General features: G+C 39.3%; 1 protein-coding gene across 1 annotated transcript in view; it reads left to right on the top strand.

Annotated features, from left to right (window-relative positions):
* SPATA5 (spermatogenesis associated 5) overlaps positions 1–23,768 on the top strand; it is a 164,068-nt gene that overhangs the window by 49,112 nt on the left and 91,188 nt on the right. The window lies entirely within an intron of this gene.

Here is a 23,768-nt window from a genome sequence, read left to right as displayed (position 1 = left end):
TTAGAATTTCTTTTAAGTTTCTTAAATAATTATCACTTTCTGAACTAGTTTTGGAATAGTCTTTTCTGTTTTTCTTGGAGCAATCAGGTATAAAATACATATGAAATATGTCTATTTAAGGTATGGGGTTTATGCACATGAAGTCTTGAGAAAAAAACTTGCATTTTGGCTGCAGAACACAGCCTCTTCCCTTTTGAACTGAAGGAAGCCACACAGCTGATGGAGACCTGACAAAGGCTTCCTCAGAGCTTGCTTGTGCATTTATTTATCTGTGAGCCTGCTACGGCAAAGCAGAGCTAGCAAAGAGTTTTCAGTAAAAGGTAATAAAACTCATCAGTGAAAAGTGTGCTTGTGCAAGATTGAAACTTTCAAGATTTCACTTTTGTCAAATTGATTTGTATAGGCACACAGTTTGTGGTGATTGGGGTGGGGCCATGCCTCATCCCCAGTGGGCACAGCTGTGAGCAGCACTGACAGCAATGAGCCAGGGAGTGCCCAGGGCACTGACCAACCACCAAAGGGACAGAGGGCACACAGGTGTAAAACATGTAAGATGAAGAATATAAGAGGTTGGGCAAAAGAACAAAAAGGGCAGATGCTTGAAACCTGATACTGTACGCTCTGTGAATTGTGGCCGTCTCAACTGCGACGTGTGCTGTGACAGATCTGGAGTTTTTTTGGTGACTGTTCTTTGGGGTAAGACTAAGCTGAATTTGAAAACATTCTGATTGTTGCACAGCGGGGAAATTTGCTTTGGTATCAGTTCAACATTCTACTGTGTTGTCTCCATCACCACCTGGAAAATGAGTTCTATGTCATTCTCCCTTTGGCTGGATTTCTCCTGGGCACATGGTGAACACTGGTTTCTCATATATTATGTTTTACTTAAAATACTGGCAGTACTGGAACAGAACTGCCGTGAGTTAAGGGTGCCACCCTGCAACACAGAGGACTTTAGGATAGAATCTAAGTTACTATGTACCATACCTGTATCATTCCAGATGCCAATCCAGACCTCTTAGCCTGGGAATGGAAGTTTTCATTTTGATAAGATGCATAAAAATGTAATGTCTTCTGTACATATGAATTTTATGGGAATAGTGAACTTTTAAGAATGAACAACAGAGTTTTGTTATCCAGACCAGACAGGCTGTACCAGGCCACCATCTTCTCCTCGGTCCATGCAATATTTGCAGTGCATGAATTGTACTTTTTCCTTTCCCTGGAAGAACGAAGATGATACCAGAAAGCATTTGTGCTTCACTAATGGGAAATCTTTCAGTAGGGGTTTTAGTTTACCCTGTAATTGGTGATCCCTGGAAGGTAAGAATTTGTTAAATTAATATTTTATATGGAAATAGTTATGTATGACAATAAGTGAAAGCCCTGTTTTCATAGGTAGGTATGGTGACTATTAATTTTTGAAGGTACGACTTTTACATATGGTATAAAAGTGCAATGCACTTTCTGTTCTCTACTTCCAAGAACTGGGAAAACGTCTGGAATACTTTTTTGTGAGTATTCTTCCATTTTCAAATCAAGAAATGCTTGATGAATGTGTGTTTTCTAAGATTTCTATGCCTGCAAAATTGGTAACAATCCATCCAGCATTTTAATTTATGTGGCTCCTGCTTAACTGACAGTGATGTGATGATTAATCTCTTGTAATTTGCAAACAGCACGTGGGGATATCAAATGTAAGGGTATTCCCCAGTGTAGACTTCATTTCATTATCCCTGCAAACACTACAGTACATTGCTTTCGGAGAGTGAATAGATTTGAGTCAGACTTTATACAAAGTTCTGTGTAATGGGAAACTTGTTTGGGCTTGTCACGGATGCCTATTAATAACGTGTTTCTCTAAGATGTCATGATTGTATTGAAATATTATTGCATCTTAAAGTTGTGTCTCGTGTTTGTGTCTCAGCTACTTTGCATCTCATTCATGTGATGCTGGGGAGACTTTGGAATAGTTTCTATTTTCTGTAAGAATACAAACGCAGCACGTACTGTTTTCAGCCATGTATGGTACAGAAAGTGATTTCGCTTGGAAGGAAAATATTCTGGAACAAGATGTTCTGAACATTCTTTGAAAGTGATACAGAAACAAAACACTCTGAGTCAGTAATAATAGTAAAATCTTTCCTTTTCTTCTTCATTCTATAAGCAGAATTGATGAGCAATAACTGGAAAAACTGCCTTTTGGTTTTGGTGACTTACACACTCAGGAGTGATTTTTCATGCCTAAAATATGTAGCAGTAACTTTATGGAGCTGCTTATGATTCAAAGCCTGTTTGTATTTTCCTATGCATCAGTTGTCCTAATGAGAGATCACTCATCCCTGCATAAGATTGTTTTGAACCCTCTGTATAAATTGCTGACCTTGAAGTGAAATGTTCTGTCCAGATGTACATGTGAACAAGTTTTCAGGAGTGGTGTGACATATTTGCATGAAAGAAAACCTATACCAACTCGTCAGGATTTGTGTGCCCTGTTTTTCCTTCTCTCACTGGAACCTGTTTTCCTGGTCTTTTAGTGCTGGACTTACTGCTGGTGTAAAAAAGGTGAATTGGTATCATTACCTGCACATGCAGATATCTTTTTCCCCTCTCTTAAGCAGCATTTCAAACTCCATTAGCAAGGGTACGTGGGGAAAAAGGGGAGACTGTCAGATCCCCAGGGACCTTGGAGAATGTTTTAGCACAGGAAGCACTATGCACGTGATGGTTTTCCCTCCTGCAGGGTCGGATTTGAATGTCAAACAATTTAGCTGTGATGTAAAACACGAGGCCCTGAGTGAAGGGATGGCTCATGGTTCAGGTGGCATCCTGGTGCTCCTGACAGCTTCACTTCTGCTTATCTTGGGGGGCAGAAAAGAATATCCTCAAATACATTATTTGCATAAGAATGGCAGGATGTGATAGGCCAAATGAAGACGAATGGGAAGCCGTGCTGTCAGCATTGCCCATTGTCTCCAGATTGATGATGGTCTGGATTTTGTCTGCATTTGTGGGCTTCAGTGTAGTTTAATCTGGAAGCTGTCCTGGTACCAGAACACCGAAGAGCTGAACCTTTGCAAATGCTTCGTTAGCACAGGAGGGCAGTGCTCGGCTCCCTGTTTCCAACCATCCTGCTTGTTGCTATAAAAACATGTATTTTGCATATTGTGCCAGTGCAGGGGATTTTTCCTGCCTCCTTTTGCATTTTTATTTTGCTTCTAAAATACTTCCTGCTCCCTAGCCTTCCTCCTTACTTTTTTCCTCTTGTATCACCTGCGAGATTTCTACTCCTTATGTAAGCTTTGTTGACTTCATTCTATTAACCACTGGCTTTGAATTCAGCTTATTTTGTTTAAGAGTCACGTGAATAACACTGAGTTTTCTGTTCTGGTTGCATGGACAAAATAGAACTGCAGCTGATATTCTTCCTGCCAAGCATGAGGAAAGGGAATAAAACTCCCTTCCCCCATGCTTCAGTTTTGGATTTGAAGGAGTCTTTTGGGCAGAGAAATCAAGCAGAGGTTTATCAAATTTATCTGCCCCTCAAAATGTTGATTACTATGTACTTATGGGACAATCTTAAAGTGACTTGTTTTGATGGTGATAAAAAATGCATGAGAGGACCATTTGGCAGAATCAGTAAAGAAATTATAATTTCTTGCCTGGAGCAAAAGTGAATAATCTTTCCTCTTTAAAAACATCAAAGTTTTCACTCATTCTGAAGGCTCATGTAAGAAATTCAAATATTTAAGTTTGCAATTTTACAGATTAAAAGGAGTAGGAAGAGTATCTTACATATTTATTTGTTATTGTCTGGAAATGTGTATGTGCCATGAAAAGCAGGTGATGCAGTGGCACAGTCGTTCTTCAGCAGCACCTCATATATTCTCCTGTTGACATATTTGGCTGTTTGTGATTTCTGTTTTGCCCAGATGCATCTCACTAAAGGTTATTCCTGTGTTACAACTCTGACTTGGTAGGATTTCAATTTTCCTAAATGTTGTATAGGTTTCTGACTCTGTAGAGTCAGAAACCACATAATCCATCTTCTGTCTTGCAGTGGAAGGGAGTGAGCAGAGTAAGGAAAGGGGGATAAGTCTCTTGCTACCATTTCTCAGTAGATTTCATTCAGATTTGGAGGACAGGGGACCCAAGATTAGGTGCTTTTTAGAAGGAAATGGTGCAGAAACATTTAACTTTCCCACCTCTGGTGTTCTTGTGATGCAGTAATTCAGAATAGGAAATGAAGTATGGGAATGCAATCGCTATGTCTTTCCACACTGCTGAACCATTAATTATTATTTTTTTACTTTAAATGCTGAAATACCTCTCTGCTTGTCAAAGGACACTCCTCATATTCTTGTAAAACCTTGGGATTAAAAACAGCGAGTGAGATTTTGTGGGTCTCCTTTTCAGTCAGGCAGCACCTAGAGCATTTACATCATCTTGCCCAGGTGCAAGTATGACTCTTTGAAATAACAGAAGATGTGGGATTTCTTTTGAAGACAAGATTGTTCTGGAGCATATAATAAATTTTCAGAAAATGAAGCTTTAGGGAAAAGTTATATCAAACTACATGACATTGAAAACAGGATCTGATATTCTAAAATACTTTCACAATTTTGGCACCATCACATTTTCCATCAATTGGTTTTCTTTGGTATGTGTTTGAGTTTTTCCCCTTAATTTTCTTAAACCTGCAACTCTGACTGGGGCAAAGAGGTGCTCTGGAAAGTTTATTAGAGGTTCAGCTTTGCCTTTATTAATATCAGATCTTTACACATTAGGGTGATTAGAAGCTCATTACTTTTATTAAAAAGAAGAGCAAAAGAGTGAAATGAAATTATTGAAAGTTTTCACACGTTCTTTTCACCAAACTGAAATGGCTGAATTGATATAGCTGATGAACAGTGTTGTTTACTGGCTTAGAGTTTCAAGGGGCTGAGACACCCAGACTTTGAGGCTGGATTACAAAGAATCCATGGTTTCTAAAGATCCTGACCACTGTTACTATGCAGAGGTAATTTTTGGGATTAATAAATAAATAAATATATTTGTAGCTCTTTAAGTCAAGTGCTAGATTTTAAGATGCACCTGAATCTCCCTGTCACCCTTCCCTTCCCCCTCTGCCTCCTTCCTCACAGATGAAAACTTTGTTTTCTCATGAGCACAGCAAATAAAATATTTCCAGGTGTGCAAAAGTGATTTTTGTTTCCAACTATTCGATTGTCAGAGTGTGGAGGGCTAAGTAGTAAATCAGCCTTAAGGCTGCTATGGTTTTAAAAACAAAACCTTAGTGGTGACAGCTGAAGAGCACAGTGACTTTTTTACTTAAGATTTATTACTTGCCTGAAAAAAAAGTTTGGAGGGAAAACTTGTTGGTCTGCATATTTTCTCCTTTAGCAGATATACTATAGGGCCAGGACAAGTTAGCTTTATTTTGTCTGTGAAAACATACATTTAAACAATATATGTAAAAATGTAATAGTTTTATTTCAAATAGAACAGAAAAGTCAATACCCTTCTCTTGTTGTTTATAATGGAAAGCATTCCTTGCGTCAGCTCAGTCGTGTGTTTTAGCATCACTTCTACTTTTATAAACTTCCCTGCGGCACATGCCAGAAAATTTGCTTCAAGGTACCAATGTGTATTTATTTCATTCCAAAGATGGAAAGGTAAAAGCTACAAGGCAAAGTTTGTTCTTATTCAGACCTCCTGCCTGGGGGTCACAGAGTCCACCGAAGGTACACAGGGTGCTAGCAAGCCTCTGGACACAGTGGGAACTTGGAAAGGCTCATGGATTCATGTCTGTTGTGTAAATGCCATCCTGGTTCAATGAGTCTGTAACTGTGATAGCAGGTTTGTGGTTTTGGAGGTTTGTGGTTTTTTGTTTTGTTACTTTTGTGTGTGGGGGTTTTTTTGACAGTGACATGGAAATGATGCTGTATTTCAAAGATAACATGGGAACATCTGGGGTTAAAATGAATAATGCCTCTAAAAATGAAGAGCATGTAAGCAGTACACGTAGACTGGGTGTAAATTCCTCAGTGTTGGGTTAGGTCAAGTCTATTCTTCATGTAGATTTAGTGACAAAGCAAAAAACTTTCTTTATCTAGAGAAGTAACACTGATTCTATGCCTAAGTGTAATGTACCTGTACAGCAAAGTACAGAGAAGGCAGAGAAGCAAAGTGCAGCAAGGCATATTCCACAGTCAGTGTGCTGGATGGCATGAGTCTCGGTTATATTTAATTAGCTTCATTAGGGTGGTGATAACAGTTAAAGGAGAGACATTCCAAACAGCCTCGGTTTTAAATATTTATGGGAATGATGCTGGAAGGGATGTTAGTGTAATACTGAGAGCTGCAGAAGCTTGAGGAAGGGCTGCAGTTAGGGTATTTGGGCTGTAGCCACAGACATTTAGAGCTTGCTTTGCACTTGGTCTTCTGCCCAGCTTTCTTCTTTGTGGATGCAAAATGCATAGTGTTTGTCCAGTTTTTTGTGTATGCTATATTAAAATAGCATTATAGAGGATGTTGTGTTTGTCAAGCACTCATGAGTTAAGAACTGGCTACAATCTTCATTCATTCATCCTCAGTGTGTGCATCATAATGCAGTCTCTATTTACATTAATTACAGATGTGTGCATTGTGCATGATTAATTAAATTGCATTCATTTGGAAAATTATTTTTGCAACTCATTACGATTGCCTCTACTTTAATTACCTTAATACTCACATTTCCATGCTTTTGAGGGCTCTGATTAACACTGTTTACAATCAGATGAACCATCACTAGTTTCTGGGGGGGAAATAACATGTTACATCATTTTGTGTCGTACTGAGATCTTTGTTATTATCAGCAGTACAGGACTCTCTGGGTCTGCCACAAAAAGCTTGTTTGCTTGAAATAGGTGATAAATTGACAACATTAAGCTCCTTTGCTTAATGCTTTGCTGGTTTTTTTGTGGGGTCTGCTGTACAAGAATGAGACTTTTGCCTGTTACCCAGGATATTTTCTTACAACAAAATAATGTTTTTGCTCCAGTGTCCAGACTTTTGGTTTTCAACGTGTTCTGTCTTCATATCAGTCTTTTCGTTCTGGTGTCTTCTTTCTCCTTTTGCTTGGCTGTATTCAAACAACTTCCTGCTGTCATTTTGGGAGCCTAAATCCAGCATGGGCTGCAGACTCCGTGAGCCTTAGTAGGATGAGTCTTTTGGGTGGGCAAAATTTGGAAAAGGTATCTACGAAATGTCAAGAAGCCTCACAAAGCCTTTTCAAATTGAGATGTTTCAAGTCCTCTGTAATGTGGTCAGGTCTCAAGACCTCTCTCCAAAGGTTAGGGTGAAAGAGTTTTATTTTTATTAATTTTTAAGAACTGTAAATAAAGTGACATTTTTCCTGGTCTCCTTCTCATGCAACAGCTGAAATGTTTTGACTGGAGCATTACAAAACAAATCAGTCTAAGGCAGCCAGCCACCTTGGAAAGGACAAGAAGGTCAAAGCTTGGAATAGCATAAGCTACTAAATAGATTATTTTATAATATAAAATGTTGAGTGACTTCTATATTAACTGTTGATAGTTATCTCTCCCCTAATAGGGTAGGGAGCTGTTCCAGTAAAAAGGGAAGTTGTGGTGAAATGGAAGGCCTGGCTTTGTACAGGTCACTGGTTTAGTGTCAATCAGAACCAAGGGCAGCTTGGGAGGATGAGGTGGCCAGCACACAGTGCCACTATCTGGTTGCACACTTAAAGATTGTGACCTTTTCATTTCTCATTTTAAGTTTAGGAACCCTCTGAACCTCAGAACTTTATAATAAGCAAGCTGAAATACAGTCAAGCTCTTGACATCAGTAAAGGACTCTAAAGAACAGCTAAATTTAGGGATTAGGTGCTATGCACTTGTTTGTCAGTAAGGATTTTAGTAATATTTTATTTAATGTTCTTTATAGATATTAGATGCCATCATTAGTTCTTTCAGTTGGTTAGAACCATTTCTTTGTGAAATTTCTGTGGGGAGAAGGAAAAATAGATCACAGGCAGAATTTCCAATAGCTGATTTTTAGAAAAAATTTATTGTGTTACAGGAGATCCAGCTTTAAATTCGTTTGCTCCATCCGTGATGAAGGCTGGATGTCTTGCACATGTGCTGCACATACTTTGAGGGATGAATGGAAATACCATTCCTGTGCAGTATATATAACAATGAAAGACATTGGGTTTGTTCGGGAAGGACATGTTCTTTCTCTAAGATCTTAGTTAAATTCTTAACATAAAGCTCATTGTGGTACTGTAATAATGTAGCACAGGAGGAAAGGGAGCAATCTGGAGGTGACTGATGAATAATGTATCATTTCATAAGGTGTGTGGAAGGATTGATGTGCACTGAAGTGGAAAGCTAGGGCTCTCCATGTCCATGTGAGAGGTTGACATCTCCTGTGAACAGTGCAAACTTGCTAGACTGCTAGAACACTGAATGCCTCAGGGTTGGATTGGATATGCATAATAACAAAATTTTGGATGTGTTTTAGGCATGGTTTGATGTATGGGCAACTGTAAGAGTTAGCTCAGATTCAGGACAATTTGTGATATTTTTTGGGATAAAATAGAAAAACACAGAAATGACAAGGTGATTGAGAGCAAAGGGTCTGAAAGATTAATGGATATTTTGATTGAGTGGTGCCAGGCAGGACTCAGCAGTTCTGGAAATCTGAAGTGACTGCTTCTTTTGGGGGTTATATATTACATATTCTTACCTAGCTGAGGAATTAAATTCAAGAGGGTGTAGTCACCTCTTCCTTTGTTTTAAATGTACATGTATTCCCTCCATAGCAAGTGAAGTTTTGTACTACAGAGAAGCATAAGCCAGGTATATGTGCTTTGAACACACTTTAAAGCAAAAACTTGATTGCTGTCTACAGCGTCTTCTTGAAGTACTGCTCCCAGTCAGGCGCTGGAAAAGATAATTTTGGGAACTGCCCTTTTTGGGGGGGGAGCTTTGATCGTATGGTATTGTTCCATGCAGAATGAAAGAAGAGTCAGGTATTCCTAAAGAGAAACTAGTTTATGCCTTTCATCATCCTTGCTGCCCTCCTCTTAGCCTCTTCCAGATCTATTACATACTTTTGGAGAGAAGGGGACCAAGGTGCAACATGGGTTTGTGTGGTGCACGGTGATGTTTTGTGGTCTGATCTTTACCCTTTTATTAGCAATTAGAATTGTTAATTCTGAAATTAACACCAGAATTGCTTTTTTGACTGCTGCCAAGAACCAAACCAGAGTTTTCATCACTGTCTATTAAGACGAGAAGTGGTAATGATTCATCTCATGGCACATCTGTTTGTTTATGAAGAGAATATTGAATTTCCCATGTTTGGTGCTTTGCCTTTACTTACATTGAACATTATCCAGTTGCTGTCTCCTGAGAGAGTCTTGGACAGTTCTTTACCATCAGCCTTCATCCCTGTTTCTTTGAATAACTCTATCATTAGAAATTATGGCTCCTATATGATGTAATTTCTCTGGTATTAAACCTCATAAAGGAGGTGTAAATTTTATACAGGAAAAATAGACGGAGATGAAGGGGTCTGTATTGTGTCGCAATAGAGAGGTAACAGGAAAGGCCTCTCCCCTGCCAGTGCATGCTGTTATCTACAGACAGATCCTGACAAGCACAGTTGGACTCTTACTGAAAACAGAGAAACAGAAGAATGAGAGATAAAGCATCACCCAATATAACAAGCTTAAGGGAGTTTGTATTCCTTTGCACTGTTGTTTATTGGTTCTGAAAAGGAAAGGGAGAAGAATGAGAAGCCTGGCACTGGTTTTGGTGCAAGTTTGGATACAAAATAAGCAAGAAGAAGCAAAGCAAAAATTTAAAAAAAAGTTAAAGAGAATGATCATTCTAAAAGAAGTTTATCTTTGTATACACAACAAGGTATATAACTTATCTTTATATACCTTGTTGTGTGGAGAGCCTGAACCTGCCTATCAGTTTATAAAGAGGAAAACAGTGAAACAGGCAGTCATTGAGGTTTACTAGGTGGTAGGAAAAAAGCAATCTGTAAGGAGGGCTGTGTCTTTACAGTATGCAACAATGCACAAGAAAAGTGCTGTGTGCCAGCCCGGTCTGGGATAAAACACTCCTGAGGGTGGCACAGAAAATGGAGGGATCACAGCATTGGTTCTTGCAGACAAGAGTGAATCTTCTTCAGACTGCAGAGAGCTTTGCTGTGCTTCAGAAGTTGTTTTTCTTAGTGGTGAATGCTTTCTGCAGAAGTCACCAAGCGAGGAGAGGCAGTGTTAACCAGTTTGCAAGGCAAGTCTTATTCCATTACTTAACAGGGAGGCACGTGAGCTATGTAAGCAAGAACACACGCCAGGGTGTGTGTGTTCATCAGTCAGCATGTGGGGTGTGTGTAATTGGCAAACACACACCTTGGAACATGTTCCTGCACCTATAAAATGGCCATTTATTTTAGTTTTATTAAGGAATGTAAATACCCTCTGCTAGCTTACAAAATTCTCTTTTTTACATATATAAAATTGAAACACTGTTCTTTCATGCATTTAATACTGAAGTGTGTTAAAGTCTTTAAATACCTGTTTTAGTGCTTAAGCACTAGTTTGATCTGATATCTGAGCTTCTCTGTTGTCTCCATGCACTAACAATTCCATTTGAGTGGGTGTGAGGAAATGTAACTTGACTTCATCCTAGATTTCCCCATTGATTCCTATTCCTTGTGCTCCTCTGAGCTGCCCCACCTGTACTTAGAAACAATACAGTTCCCAGGGGAGCTGCAGTGCAATCCTTATTCTTCACCCAGAAGGACTGGCTTCAGAGGATGTCACTCTTAAATGATGGTTTGATTCTGTGTACCAGCAGGGAGGGATTTTATGATGTTGCTTCAACAGTCTGCCTGCTCTCCACAAAAAACTGTTGTCCAGGGATGGAAGAGTGCAAAGAATCAGTGACATGGAAATAGGCTGTGCTCCTTGCTGCAGTTGTGGCAGTGTACTGGCTATAGAAGACTGACACCTTCTTATTGAAGGCCTCTGTCTCCTCTGTGCATCGTGAGCAAGAGTGATGGAAACAAAGTGAAAGAGCTGTAATTGCTGTAGGCACTGTAATTGAGGCATTAGGTGCAGTTCTGTCACTGTTTCTCCAGAAATTGCTGATTAACATTCACAGAGCTCAAAAGTCTTCCCTCTGTGCAACCCCACTGCGTGTGAAGGGATTTCAGAACTATGGCTGAAGGGGAAGTCTTGTGTTTCCTCTTTTTTGGGTTACTTTTTTTTTTGGTTACTTTCCAGCAAACAGAGCAGAGAAAGGAAAGAAGCCACCACAGAAGGCTCTAGATCATGTGGAAGACTTGTACAAGACCATTTACTGGCTTTGTAGATAATAGGACTCTGTCCTGTCTTTGTTTTTCATGTGAAAACAGAGTACATTTTACAGGAGATGCCACATCACAAATAAAGAAACTGTTTAAGCAGACACATTTCCACAACAAAGGCATATTTTGACGTCATCTGCCAGCAATGCTGTGACAGAACGTAAATAATGTGGGCTCTTAGAAAAGGAAAAATATTAATTGGAACCATTAACCTTCTGAGACAGTGAAGACATTTGGAAATAAATGGTTTTAATTAGTACTGTTCTAAGAGAAGAAAAGTTGTGGTTTGATTCAGAATCTCCAGAATTTGTGTACCTGGCTGGCCACCTGAAGTTCTGTGTTCACAGAGAAATGCAAACTCATTATTCAAATAGCAGCCTGGTTTGTTTTGTTTTTTTGTGTTCATTCTGTGGTAGGATTTTCATGGGTTTACATTTGATTAATGTGGATCTCAGTCTCATAAAAATACTGATGGAAATGATATAAAAAATACTGATGTTAAACAGTCTTAACCTGGAACTCCTTCATGCTCAAACAGTTTTCTTTACCTGTAAGCTAAGAATTGCATTTCTTTCTGACACTGGAATAATTTATGTATATGCTGTACTGTAAGGTTCAGCGTGGATTTGAATGTCTGCAGAATTGGAATTATAGAAGCTAGGAAAGGTGACTAAAGTCAGTATTTGATTAGGCAGAAATACACCATGCATACAAACAGGGCTAAAACAAGGCTTGTTTTGGCAATTCTGACCCCTTTGAGTTTTAACATCATCTGTTTATATAACATATTTATATAGTATACCTAAATCATTAATAAAATAATTTGGTTTTCTACTTTTCTTACCTAATAACGGAGTGAAAGAACAAAGCTTTGCTGAAGGAAAAAAAATTGAGACGTTTTGTGGGCTATAAGAGTTCTTCCAACCCCACCTAGATGAGGGAGAGAGTGAAAATGCTTTCTCAGCCAGATGGTCCTGATGCCCTGGGCTGATAACTTCCTGCACATGGACAGGTTGCACAGCCATCTTTTGGTAGGTGCACCAGATAAAGCTGGTTTTGCCAGAAGAAATGTTCTTGTATGGAACATGAGAGTAAATCTTGCTGCTTCGACTTCAGCTTTGAGCAGTAGTGATGTGTCTAAATGTTGGCTTGCACTGATAAACATTCTGGGTTTAAAAAACCCATTTCAAGTCCTGTCCTCATCCACAATGTGTTCTCTTCCAAAGAGGTGGTTCACATCATTCAGCCCTTCACCAAGTATATGCTATCTTGGAGGAAATGAAACAACACATGTCAGGGTCCTGAAGGTGATTTTGCTTTCTTTGCATGTGTTTTATTGGGGTACCATGGAACAAAGACTTTTTATGATTTCGAGTATTTCTGTGGTAAAATGGGTTGTTGTGGTGTTCTTCCTTGTGGAAGAATATAAAGGTAGTCTGTTATCATTCTGTATTTTCCTTGGGTTTTTTAATAGTTGATTCAGCTGTGATTCCCTATTCTCTAAGGAGCAGCTGTTGCCCCTGATTCTCTGTTTCTTACTGTTACAATGGTCCTGGGCATTCCATGCTTTTGTTTCAACAGTCATTTTACTCATGCATGTGAAATTATTGGATTTTCTGTCTGCTTGTCTGAAAATTAGCTAAAGGATGCTAAATATCTGGACACTTGGTCTAGTTGTATTTCTTTAAATAAAGACACCTGTTACCTCTAGTTATAGAATATCTTTGTTACCAGGAACTGGAAGAAGAAACACTGAACATTTTGAAAGTTTTGTGCACGTGTTTTTAAATTACTCTTCAGGTTCCCAAAACTTGGGATCAGCAGATGGCAGTCAAACCAAAGTTCCATCTCTTAGCTTGCATGGAGATTTCCAAATCCTGTGCCTGTAGGAGAAAGTGGGAAGAGAGACTCTGTGGCAGAGTTGTGTCAGAAGAGATGTTCTTACACATGTGTAAATACAGGTTTGCCAGACCTTAAAAAGAGGAGCTTTTATTTCTCTCTGGGATTTGTAGAGGCTGTTTGTTTTCAGGTCATTGGACTTGGGAAGCTCTTGAATTTATGTTTTTTAAAGCCTCTGTGGGTGTTTTGAAAAGAGCAAACTGCTGATTGGTTTGTCTCACTATTGTTCTAGAGATGTGTCTATTTAAAAATATTTTCTTATTCAACGTGTGTAAGGAAAGAGCTTAGATTTTACACCTGGAGTGTCTGTCTCGCTATGGAATATGGGTTTTTTATTAATTAGTTTATTTTTTAAGAAATAAAAAACATGTTCCTTTAATTCATGGTGGTTAATGCTTAAAAGGAAATATTTTTTTTATGCTTTCTACTTGTAGTTTAAATATTTTTGTGGAATAACAGCTAAGTGGCTGAAGATTTTTCAGTATTATATGGTCTTTCTATTTACATCCTATTCTAAATAGTTTGACACTTGCAAGCCAGTACAGCTGTATTTAAGTTGTTGATGGAGTAGTTTCTTAGAGCTGCACCTTCTATGTAACACAGTTATTCCAAAGCTTAGTTATGGAAAGCAAGAGAACTGAAAGGAGTTGTAGGGTTTGAGGTATTGTTATGCATTTATTGTACTATTGCTTTATTATATTTTCATGTTTTTCACTCTACAATGTCATTGAACTTCAACCTTTGCTTTTTCTTTTTTTTTTTCCATTCATATTGCAAATTCTATTTTCTGTTTTCTCCTGTCTGCTATTAGGAGCAGAGAGGGAGAAAATCCCCCTAATGGAAAACAAGCCAACAAAAGAAAACACTTTGTGGGAAAAATACTCACAGGTTTTATCATGAGTCAGTATTTTCAGTTCACACTTCACATCTCCCTTTTCCCTGGAGGGATTAACACTGCCTGTTAATTGAAGAGCACAGTTTATACTGAGCATTATTTAACATATACTGGTGGAATTACTGTACTTCCTGTTTTGTATTCACAATAATAGGTTTCTGAAGAGTTGCCTTTGTATAAATACCTCACTGACATTTTAGGCAAGTGTATTCATGTCTTGGAGTAAGCACGAAAGAGTAATGTGTTGGAACACTGCTAAAGAAGGAAATCTCTTTGTGTTTCATAAATGATACCCCTAAAGCCTTTTAAAAATCTGTGTTTTTAAATGACAGATCTGCAATGATTTTCTTTCTTTGCTTTATGTTATTCTGGCTGGAATTGGCTGTAGCAAAGCATAAAGGGAAAATTGTGGCTTCAACAAGGAATCTTCTCTGCACCTGGAGTGCTCTGCCAGGAAGCCTGAAATACTGTCACATGGAATAGCAAATCTGCAGAATGTGTTAATGTTAAAAGGAAGTGAAAACTTCATAACAAATGAGCTATTAATGCAAGTACAAATTTCCTTATATGTCTCTTAGTCCCATTTAAAGTCACTTGCAAAAAATCAGGGGGCCATGGGGAGCCCAGGGAGGGAAGGTTTCCACCAGGCTTTTTGTCCAAGTTTTGTCTGTAGTGGTTGTGGGACTGCAAAGTTCTTATGATGGCCAGACCTGATAATGCCTGATGGAGATCAGGTCAGAACTAATTAGGTTTTATTATGAAAAGTCATTTGCTAATGCTTAGTGACTATCTGGTTAGTTCTGAAATTTATTTTGAGTCTCTAGAGAAAGAGAAAAAGATTGGAGATAACAGTAAAAGCAACTTTTTCTACATGAATGTTGAAATTAATAGAAGATATTTAGCCTCTGTTAAAGGGTTGTTAGCTCTCTGAAAATGTTTCTATTTAATGTTTATTTTTTTTAAAGGTACACAAAATTGACACTGGGTTGAATCTCTGTTTCTATTTTCTTTACCTTTTAATTAGTTTTTACCATGTGATGTAGGCTCTCCAGGATGTGTAAAGTGGTTTCTTACATTCTAAAATGTGTAGAAAAAGTAACAAATGGGAGGATATTTTTTCTTCTTCAAATTAAAGCTGCTAGGTGTAGCTTTACGTATTTTCCACATTTACATATTTGATGAAAGTACTGTAGAAAAAAACCCAGTCTTGTGTTTTTGTGCTCTCAGTTTCACTTCAGTTTTCACCTGGTCTGTAAGTGACACTGCAAAGATAATGTTTGTTTAATCCTGAAATCATCTTTGTCCTGTTTTATAGTCTGAGAGGGGAAAAAAATGTGGGGAATTTCCTTTTAAGATACCCTCGTTTCCTGCCTTCTCTTTAATCTCCACACAAGATATGCTTCCCAGAGAAGTGTCAGCTGGCAATTGCTAGCAGTAGCAATGCTGCATGTGCAGACCCTCAACTGAGAAGAAATTCAATCATCTGACACATAAACCTGAATTCCCAGAAATTTAAGTAACTTGGCAATACATCTCCCCTGTGCATGAGTTTTGATTTGCCTGCCTGAAGCTCTGCTCGTGTCTGCTCCGCTGACAAGATTTGCACATTTGTGACAGTGCTCGTGTAGTTGAGCTGCATTTCTCTGGCTGAATTGGCAGAAGGCTCTGGTGGAGACTTTCTGCTGATGTAGCTGTACCTTTTCCCTGGATGATGTGAGCCAAGCAGGGCCAAAAAGAAAAAAAAAAAAAAAAAGGTTGCCTCAATTCTTTACGATTCTTTGACTGCTGTGGTACCAAACCTATATACCCCTAAAGAAATAATGTCCAGCATTAACCACTGTGACTGAAACATTCTGGACTTGCTCTTAGTTCTGGGTTGACTTGTCTCTTTAAGGTTTCATGACAGCGTTGCAGATGATTCTGAGAATTAAAAAAAAAAAAAAAAAAAAAGGGCATAATTTGTCTAGATTAAATCAAGTCTCTGAAAAACTCCAGGCTCTTTATCTTTGGAGCATTGGTGATGATCCAAAGAGGAGGATTGCTTTCCCTGGAAGGATTCACCTAGATTTGGCCATGGAAAATATATTTGCTCAGCAAATTTAATCAGCTTATCGCAAAGTTTTGCAGGCATATTCTCTGTGTTTTGGGTAGTCTGGACAACATACTGCTTTCTGAGTAGCTGCAGCTCCATTGTCCATGATGTCTGCAAAGCACAAAGCTGGGCTTGAAGAGAGGAAAGAGCTGGGAATTCTGAGGTCCCTCTACTGTGCTTTATGGCAAAGAAAAGGACAAAAAGATCTAGAAAAATCTTAGTTTCTTGAGTGGATGTTAGCTCTTGGGATTTTGTGGTTGTCATGGCACAGTACTGCAGACAGAAGGCAAGCAGGGAGCGCTCACCCTGTTTGCAAAATGACATGATTGAGATGCTGCTTGTGGTCATATTAGTTGCTTGTGGAGAAGCAGAGGTCTAATTGTAGCTGCACCAGAGCTCTTAAATAGCATCCATTTAGTCACCCAGACTTTGAGAGAAGTCTGTGTTTGGTTGTGATGCTGGTAACCACTGCACCACATTCCTCCTCAGGGGCAGAAAAAGAAGCCAAGACTTAAAAGAAGTAATTTCACTGCTGCCTTGCAAATAGTGGTGCAATCCACAGGCTACTTATCTGTGGTAGGGTGTTCGGGTGGCTGGTCTCTGCACAGAATAACATCCTCCTGCTACCACAAATTGTTCTCATCAGCCAGATGGGAAGTGTCTGGGCTGGGGATTGGCTATTTGTGTTGGTAAATTCAGGAAAGCTACTGGGAGCAGTCGTGATGGACCAACACCATGCTGGGTACTGCAGAGGAAAAAACCTGTCTCTGCCAGCCCCAAGAAATGAGGACCCCAAGTTGCCGTGCTGTCAGCAGTGTGCCATGGGAAGATTTTCTGCTTTTCCTTGCACATAGCTTCCTTTAAGCTTCAGAAATAAAACTGCACAGAATCTGATAAAAGACACTTTAAGGTTGTAAAGGCAGATGCTGGGAGTTAACCAGACCTGCATGGGCAGCTGCAGCTTGATAATGTTTTCCTGTATGTGTGTGTGTGTGTGTGTTTGTGTTACAGGGTCCTGCCAGAGATTTCCCAAGTGCAAAGTATTTGTTTGAGGGATTACTTATGGATGGCCCAGTGCCAGTGAAAATATCTGCTCTGAGTACAGCAACAATCAAAACCCAAACAAAGCATTTTAAGATATATGCTGAGGAGTATGGGCATGATATAAAAATAGTTTGATGATTTTTTCTGAGATGGAACAATGTGGCCAGTGCCCACATGGAGCTGTGGAGGAGGCTCAGAGATCAGCATCAGTCCTTCAGGGAGTTTAGCCACTCAGATAAGGGAACATGGCTTTTATCATTACAATTTTAAACTTGGCTAATTAAAAAGAAGGCAAAAGTGAATGGGGAACAAAGACAGAATAAAAATATCTATTTGTATTCCTTGTAAGTTGAAGGAGATAATTACACTGAGTGGATAAACGGCTACCTGGTGACTAATGGGGGTAAGTGGCTAATGAAAGAACCGACTTCAAAAAGCTATCAAAGAGAAAAATGGCTCATAGCAATCACTGCCATGCAGTGTCACTGAGGTAAGCATCTTAGCCAGATTACACAAGGGATTTTCTGTTTGTTCAGGTAATGAAATGATCCAGAGTTTAAGAAGAAACATTATAAAAATGTGTGTTGTCATGTCTGTGTTTTAAAATTAATCTAAGTCCCTAAAGTTGATTATATTACTCACACTCTGCTTCCTGGAGTTTGGAGGGTCCTCACCAAGGAGGCTGAAGGTTTTGACACACAAACAGCAGCAAAGTTGTGCTAACTCTTCCTTTGCACAGCACATTATTCATTTGCTTCAGCCAATGTGTGGTAATTTGCTCATCTGGATTTGAGTCATATGCTGCCTCTCAAGGAAAATGTGTGTTCCAGCTACCATGGCAGGGAACCTGAAAGATAAAATGTGGTTGCCATATATAAAAGTGTAAATAATCCAACTTCTTGTCATCAGATGAGTCATGGTGGTTCTAAGTCTATAAGTACATGCTCAGCTTGAAGGATGGAGAGTACATAAGTAATATTTCTTCTCTGACAAAGGTGTGTGTGAATTGACACGTTAAAGTAGGTAATTTTTGTATAATAGTGATTGCTCATTTTCTAATTTGGAGCAGTTTTCTGCTTTATACAGTTCTTTATGAGGGAATATGTTGTTGCAAGCTTTTTTATTATTATTTTATTTTTATTATTGGTTTTATCATGTTGGCTGTGGAAATATTGCCAAATCCTTCATGGTGAGCTGTAGCAAAAACACATGGGATTAATCAAAATGCAAAATAATACATATTATTTCACTTTTATAGGGTAGCAATCCCATGTGTGCATGCCAGTTAATTTTGTTCAAGGAAAACTTTCTCTTGCACTGCTACTTACCACAGAAGTAGAAATAATAATATAGTTGTGTTTTTAAAACTCCAGCACTTTACTCTGAAGGTAAACTGGGATTTTTTTGTTGTTGTTGTTGATTTGTCAGCATACTGTCAATTAACTGGAACAAAAATAAAAATTCTTTCAGTGTGAATAGGCAAGCAGAAAAGCAATGCAGAAGTGTTGCTCTCTTTGCCCTGTATAGAGCAGGTGAATATTAACATGTACTTGTAGGTGCAAACACCTCTACAGAGTATAGGTATAGGCATATACAAGTTGCATTTTTACACCCCGAGATCTATTTGACAGCTTTTGAAGATACAAAAATGGTGCAGTAAGGAACAGTACTACAGACAGATGAGTCCCAGCCATGATTTCAGACACCCCAGTGCAACTTGGATAGTTTCACACACAGTAGCTGAACAGTGCCTTTTATAAATAAACAAATGTCATAGATGATGAACAGTTAACTAATTGAAACTGTCCACCCCCAGCCAGCTTTATAAATGGACTGCTATTTAGCAAGTCAGAGAGGGCTGCACTTCTTTTTTTTTCTGATGATTATTTTCTTCTAAGCAACATTTTCAATAAAGTGGATTGATGTCAGATTCAGTAATGCATGTAGAAACACTTGGTAATTTACTGAGGTATTTGATGGTTTCACTCGTGTAATTTTGGTGTGGCTGCATTACTCAAACTGTGGCTGTAAGGCACTTTCTTTAAATCTGTGTCAATACAGTATTTAAACCACACCACACAAAAAAACATGTAGTGCCATTTTTATATGTCTGTGCCATATAATTTTTGAAAAAGCTTTATTGAATGAAAATATGTTGACTGTCCTTATGATACTTTTTGGTTCATCTTGAAACTGACTCCTCCTTGTGCTTGTAAGAAATGACAGTGCTTAATCAAGATATGGTGAGAAGTAAATCTAAAATACATAATTAATGATATCTAAAATAATCATAGAATCATGTCCTGGTTTGGGTTGGAAGGTACAGATCATTTAGTTCCAAGGCAGGGACACCATCCACTGGACTAGGTTGCTCAGAGTGCCATCCAGCCTGCTCTTGAAGAAGGTCTGATGCATTGCAGACTTACCAGCCAAGGGAAAAAAACCCTCAGAAATCCAGACGTCATGGTGAACTGCTTTTTTTGGCTTAGTGGTAGCTGTCTGGACTGGCAGATTCTTGGTGGGGGGGTAACTATCAGGTGGTGTGCAGGGCAGGCAGATGATGGTGCAAGAATGACCCTCCCCTTACATGGTTCTGGAATTCTGGCTTGCAAGTGTCAGTAGTAGCCAAATGTGATTAGGTTCTAATTACTCAAACTGGAATAATTTAATTCTTCATATTTAAGTAGCTATCTCTTGATTCTTACTTTAGCTCCATGTCTTGCCTCCCCCTTATCTCAGCTGTTTCATTTGAGCATGTCAAGGGAGAGGAAGAAAAGAGGCTGCAAATGTGTGGGGACAGCCTTGTGCCTGTGGAGCAGATTACCTCTGGGACATGCAGCTGAAGTGCTTGAAACGCCCTGGAGTTTGGCAGCTTTCCGTTTGCTTTCCCTTTTCCTTCCTTTTTTTAGTCCTCCAGTAATAGCTCCCTTGTTCCAAAGAACAAAACCAGCACTTAGTGGTCATTCAGAAAGATTCATTAAAAACAGGAATGGAGTAATTGTAAACAGGCACCCCCCTCCTATCATACCTCCCCCTTCCATTCTAGCCCAAGGCACAGCAGCCTTGTGTTGTCTGGCTCCAGACAATTTTTGGGAGAAAAAAGGGAACAATAGCCTTTGGAGGTTAAAATAACCTTTCCTTATTCAGCTGTTACAGTACTTTCTTAGAAAACTGAGAAAATAACTACAATTTAATTTTTTTAAAACCACACACTTTAACTGATAAGTGTTCTCGTTGTAAAATCATAGTATGACTTTTATAATAAAATAGAGGTAGTGATTGTGCTAAGATTTCATTACAGAAGGTAAGAAAGGTGTGAAACAGCAATGAGACCATTAATTTATGCCATTTTCTTATAGAGTGGGGTAATCAGTGGCTGATAAAGCTTTGATTCACTCCTGGTTTGTCTTTTTTACAGGATATCTAATAATATTGCAAATTTGATAGCCTTTGTGCTTCCCAGGAATTATTGGCAGTGATATAGGCTGGGTATATTCCACTGCAAGGAATAGCAGTGACTTGCTGGGTAGGAGGCGTTTGTGGGAATTGTTTCATCACTAAGAGACTTTTTAAATTATGGAATTTTGGGAGGGAGTAGAAGATGTGCTCTGGGTACCTCTCCTCCCTCCCCTTTGCCTCTGCAGATGCAGAACCCTTGTAGAGTGTCTGCTGCCTCCCCACCCTGTCAGCTCTGCCCAAGGCTGACCTGAAGCTGGAGCTGATAAAATGCCATGGATTTAGATGCCAAAAACAGGTGCAGAGTTACTTTAACACTTGCAAGTGCTCCAAAATTGAGCTTATTATTGATCCAACCAGTGCACTGGACAAGGGGTGAGTACTTAGTAAGAACTGTGGCATTTCTGATCGACAGATGGTTTGGCAGTGCTTCTTGTAGAAACTATTTCTTTATCTGCAGCAGTGTGAGAAGCTAGAGTTCAATTGGAGAGCCAGCTGACTTCAAAGCAGGACATTCCATGTGTTTGTCTGACCTGGCATGGGGCTTCTGAGAGAGAAACTGGATCTGAGTGAGGCACACCAGGCAGTGACACTGTATGGCAGTGATTGCTATAAGCAACTTTTATTTTTCACTTTGATAAACAGTACAGTGGCAAAACCAGCAGAGCTATTCCCCATGGGGTGTGGAGAAATGTATTTAGTCTGAGGGCTGCATTAATCAAACTGGTACATGAATGAACTGGGTTTGAATCATCCTGGATTCTTTGGCATGACCCACTATTTTCCCAGGGGGAAACTAGGTGGAATTGCTATGAAAGGATGGTGCTGCAAGGTTCAGGTGCAAGGATGTTAAGGCCAAATTACAGTCCTGTTGCTATCCTGACTGGGTCGTGTAGCTGCTTAAAAATAAATACCATTAGGAGCAGCCTAATCCATCTAAGTATTCACTGCTGTTATGCAAGTGATTGGGAAGAAATTATATGATTAGCATCCTTGGGCTAGGATATATCCTGTTTATTTAAAAGCTTCTCAGAGTGACCCATTTTATCCCTTTTTTCCTCCCTGCCTTAAGCAGAAGAGGCCAGAGCAGGAAAGCAAGGGAAGGACAGCACGGGTAGGGTCTCTTCCTGTAGCAAATGTAAAGAGACAGGTTTTGTGTGCTGGGTTGATGGGATGTGGCACAGCTCCCCTCACCTCCAGCCTGACCCTCGTGGCAGAAGACAGTGTCAGTGGTCCCGGGAGTGATGGCTCTCTAATGGGAAGTCGTGTGTGGCTGTTGAGCTGAAGCTCCACACCTGTTCTGTGTCACAGCCACTTCCCCGGCACACGGGGAGTTCTGTGAGTTATTTATTTGGGTATTCATTTTGTTACATCCTGTTGTATCAGCAAAGCTTTCACCTAAGTATTTTTGGCTTGTCCTCCTAAACATGCATGTAGCCGTGTGCATGTCTGCAAAGGCCTCTGAAATCATACTGTGATGAAGGATAATAATTACTTTTTTTCAGAACTTTGTTTTGTCACATCACAAAGGAAGCATGAAAAAAATTGTGGGAATTTTGTAATGTATTATGGAACAATATACCAACCCCACACTTGATTTGGCATGCTGTTACCCCATTTACCCTTCCTTTAGCTCTTGCCTTGACCAGATTTGCCTGTTACAGATGAATGTTTTCAGTCAGAGACTCTAACAGCCTCACACCTTGGCAGCATCCTCACACCCACACAGCCACATTTTTCTGTGGTTTTTGACTTGCTAACCTCAGTCCTTCATTGGTTCATACCTGTTTAAGTAGGGGGTTGTGCTGTGTCTTCAGAAAGCATCATCAGAGCTGTGTGCTTCAAATTATGCTTAGGGAAGATGGAATTTCTCCCTGAGCCTGTTCAAATCACAGGGGAAGTGCATTATCGTTATCTTATATTAGTTTGGGTCAGTGTCACGCACCATAAAGCTATTATGCTTTGATAATGAGTTATAAATACAAGGGTGTGACTCTGAGGGTGATACTTGAGGGCTTTCTTTTATAATAATGCTTGTAGTCAGTTTCTTTTGGTATAGAAATCGTAAAGCTTAGTTTAATATTGTACTAATTATCTGCATACCTTATAGTAATTTACCTCTTGCTTTAGTCAGATCTATTTTGTAATTGTTTTACATTTTGCTGTGGTTAAAGACCCCTGATGAGGGTGATCAGGCTTGGGATTCAGTGATTAGTGCTGCTGTAGATATGCAGATACCATTTATACAGCTGGACCCAGCTGTTTCTGCCTGACTTTGATTCCAAGCTGCTAATTGCTGTTGGCAGGTTGTTTTTTTTTTACTGCTGTGCTGCCCTTGATTGTCCTTGTAGTTGTGAACTGTCAAAATATTGGGGTTTTGGGGTCCTCATTCTTCACCACATCACAGTTGTTGTATTGAACCTTGCACAGGTGGGTTGTTGCTGGGATCATCCTGACTTGGTTTGTGGATGTGAGGAATTACTGAAGTTAAGGCACACAGGGAGAATGAAGTACAGGCATCTTTAGAAAACAGGATCATTTGCCCCAGAAAATCCAAAGCAAAAACTTCTGCATCCTGGCCTCTCATCAATGTTGAGGTATAAAAGAAACTTGAGAAATAATGTTTAGAGTCTTATCAGGATTTCTGAATGTGCTACTGAGAGACTAAAATTTATGTTTAAATAGTCATTGCATGTTATTGCTAAGACTTAGTGACAGGAAAGGAACTTGAAGCACATGATTTTCTTGTCATAGAAAATGTCTCTGCTTTGAGTATAAAGACATACATGGAATGTCTCGGCTTTCTGTGTGTGTTTTTAGTTTTGACTTCCACTGTTGTGCACAATAGCTCTTGTGAGGTGTAGATACAGAGAGTGTCCAGCAAAGAGTGGAGGCAGGTCATGTTATTGCAGAGGAGATAATACTGGATGGAAAAGAGGAGAAGAAGCAGAGAGGCAGTGTAAATTATACCGATTCAGTTACTTTTGA

The sequence above is a fragment of the Passer montanus genome, unplaced genomic scaffold (genome assembly GCF_014805655.1).
Source record: "Passer montanus isolate IOZ18808 unplaced genomic scaffold, ASM1480565v1 scaffold108, whole genome shotgun sequence".
Lineage (NCBI taxonomy): Eukaryota > Metazoa > Chordata > Aves > Passeriformes > Passeridae > Passer > Passer montanus.
This window is presented reverse-complemented; position numbering and strand designations above follow the sequence as displayed.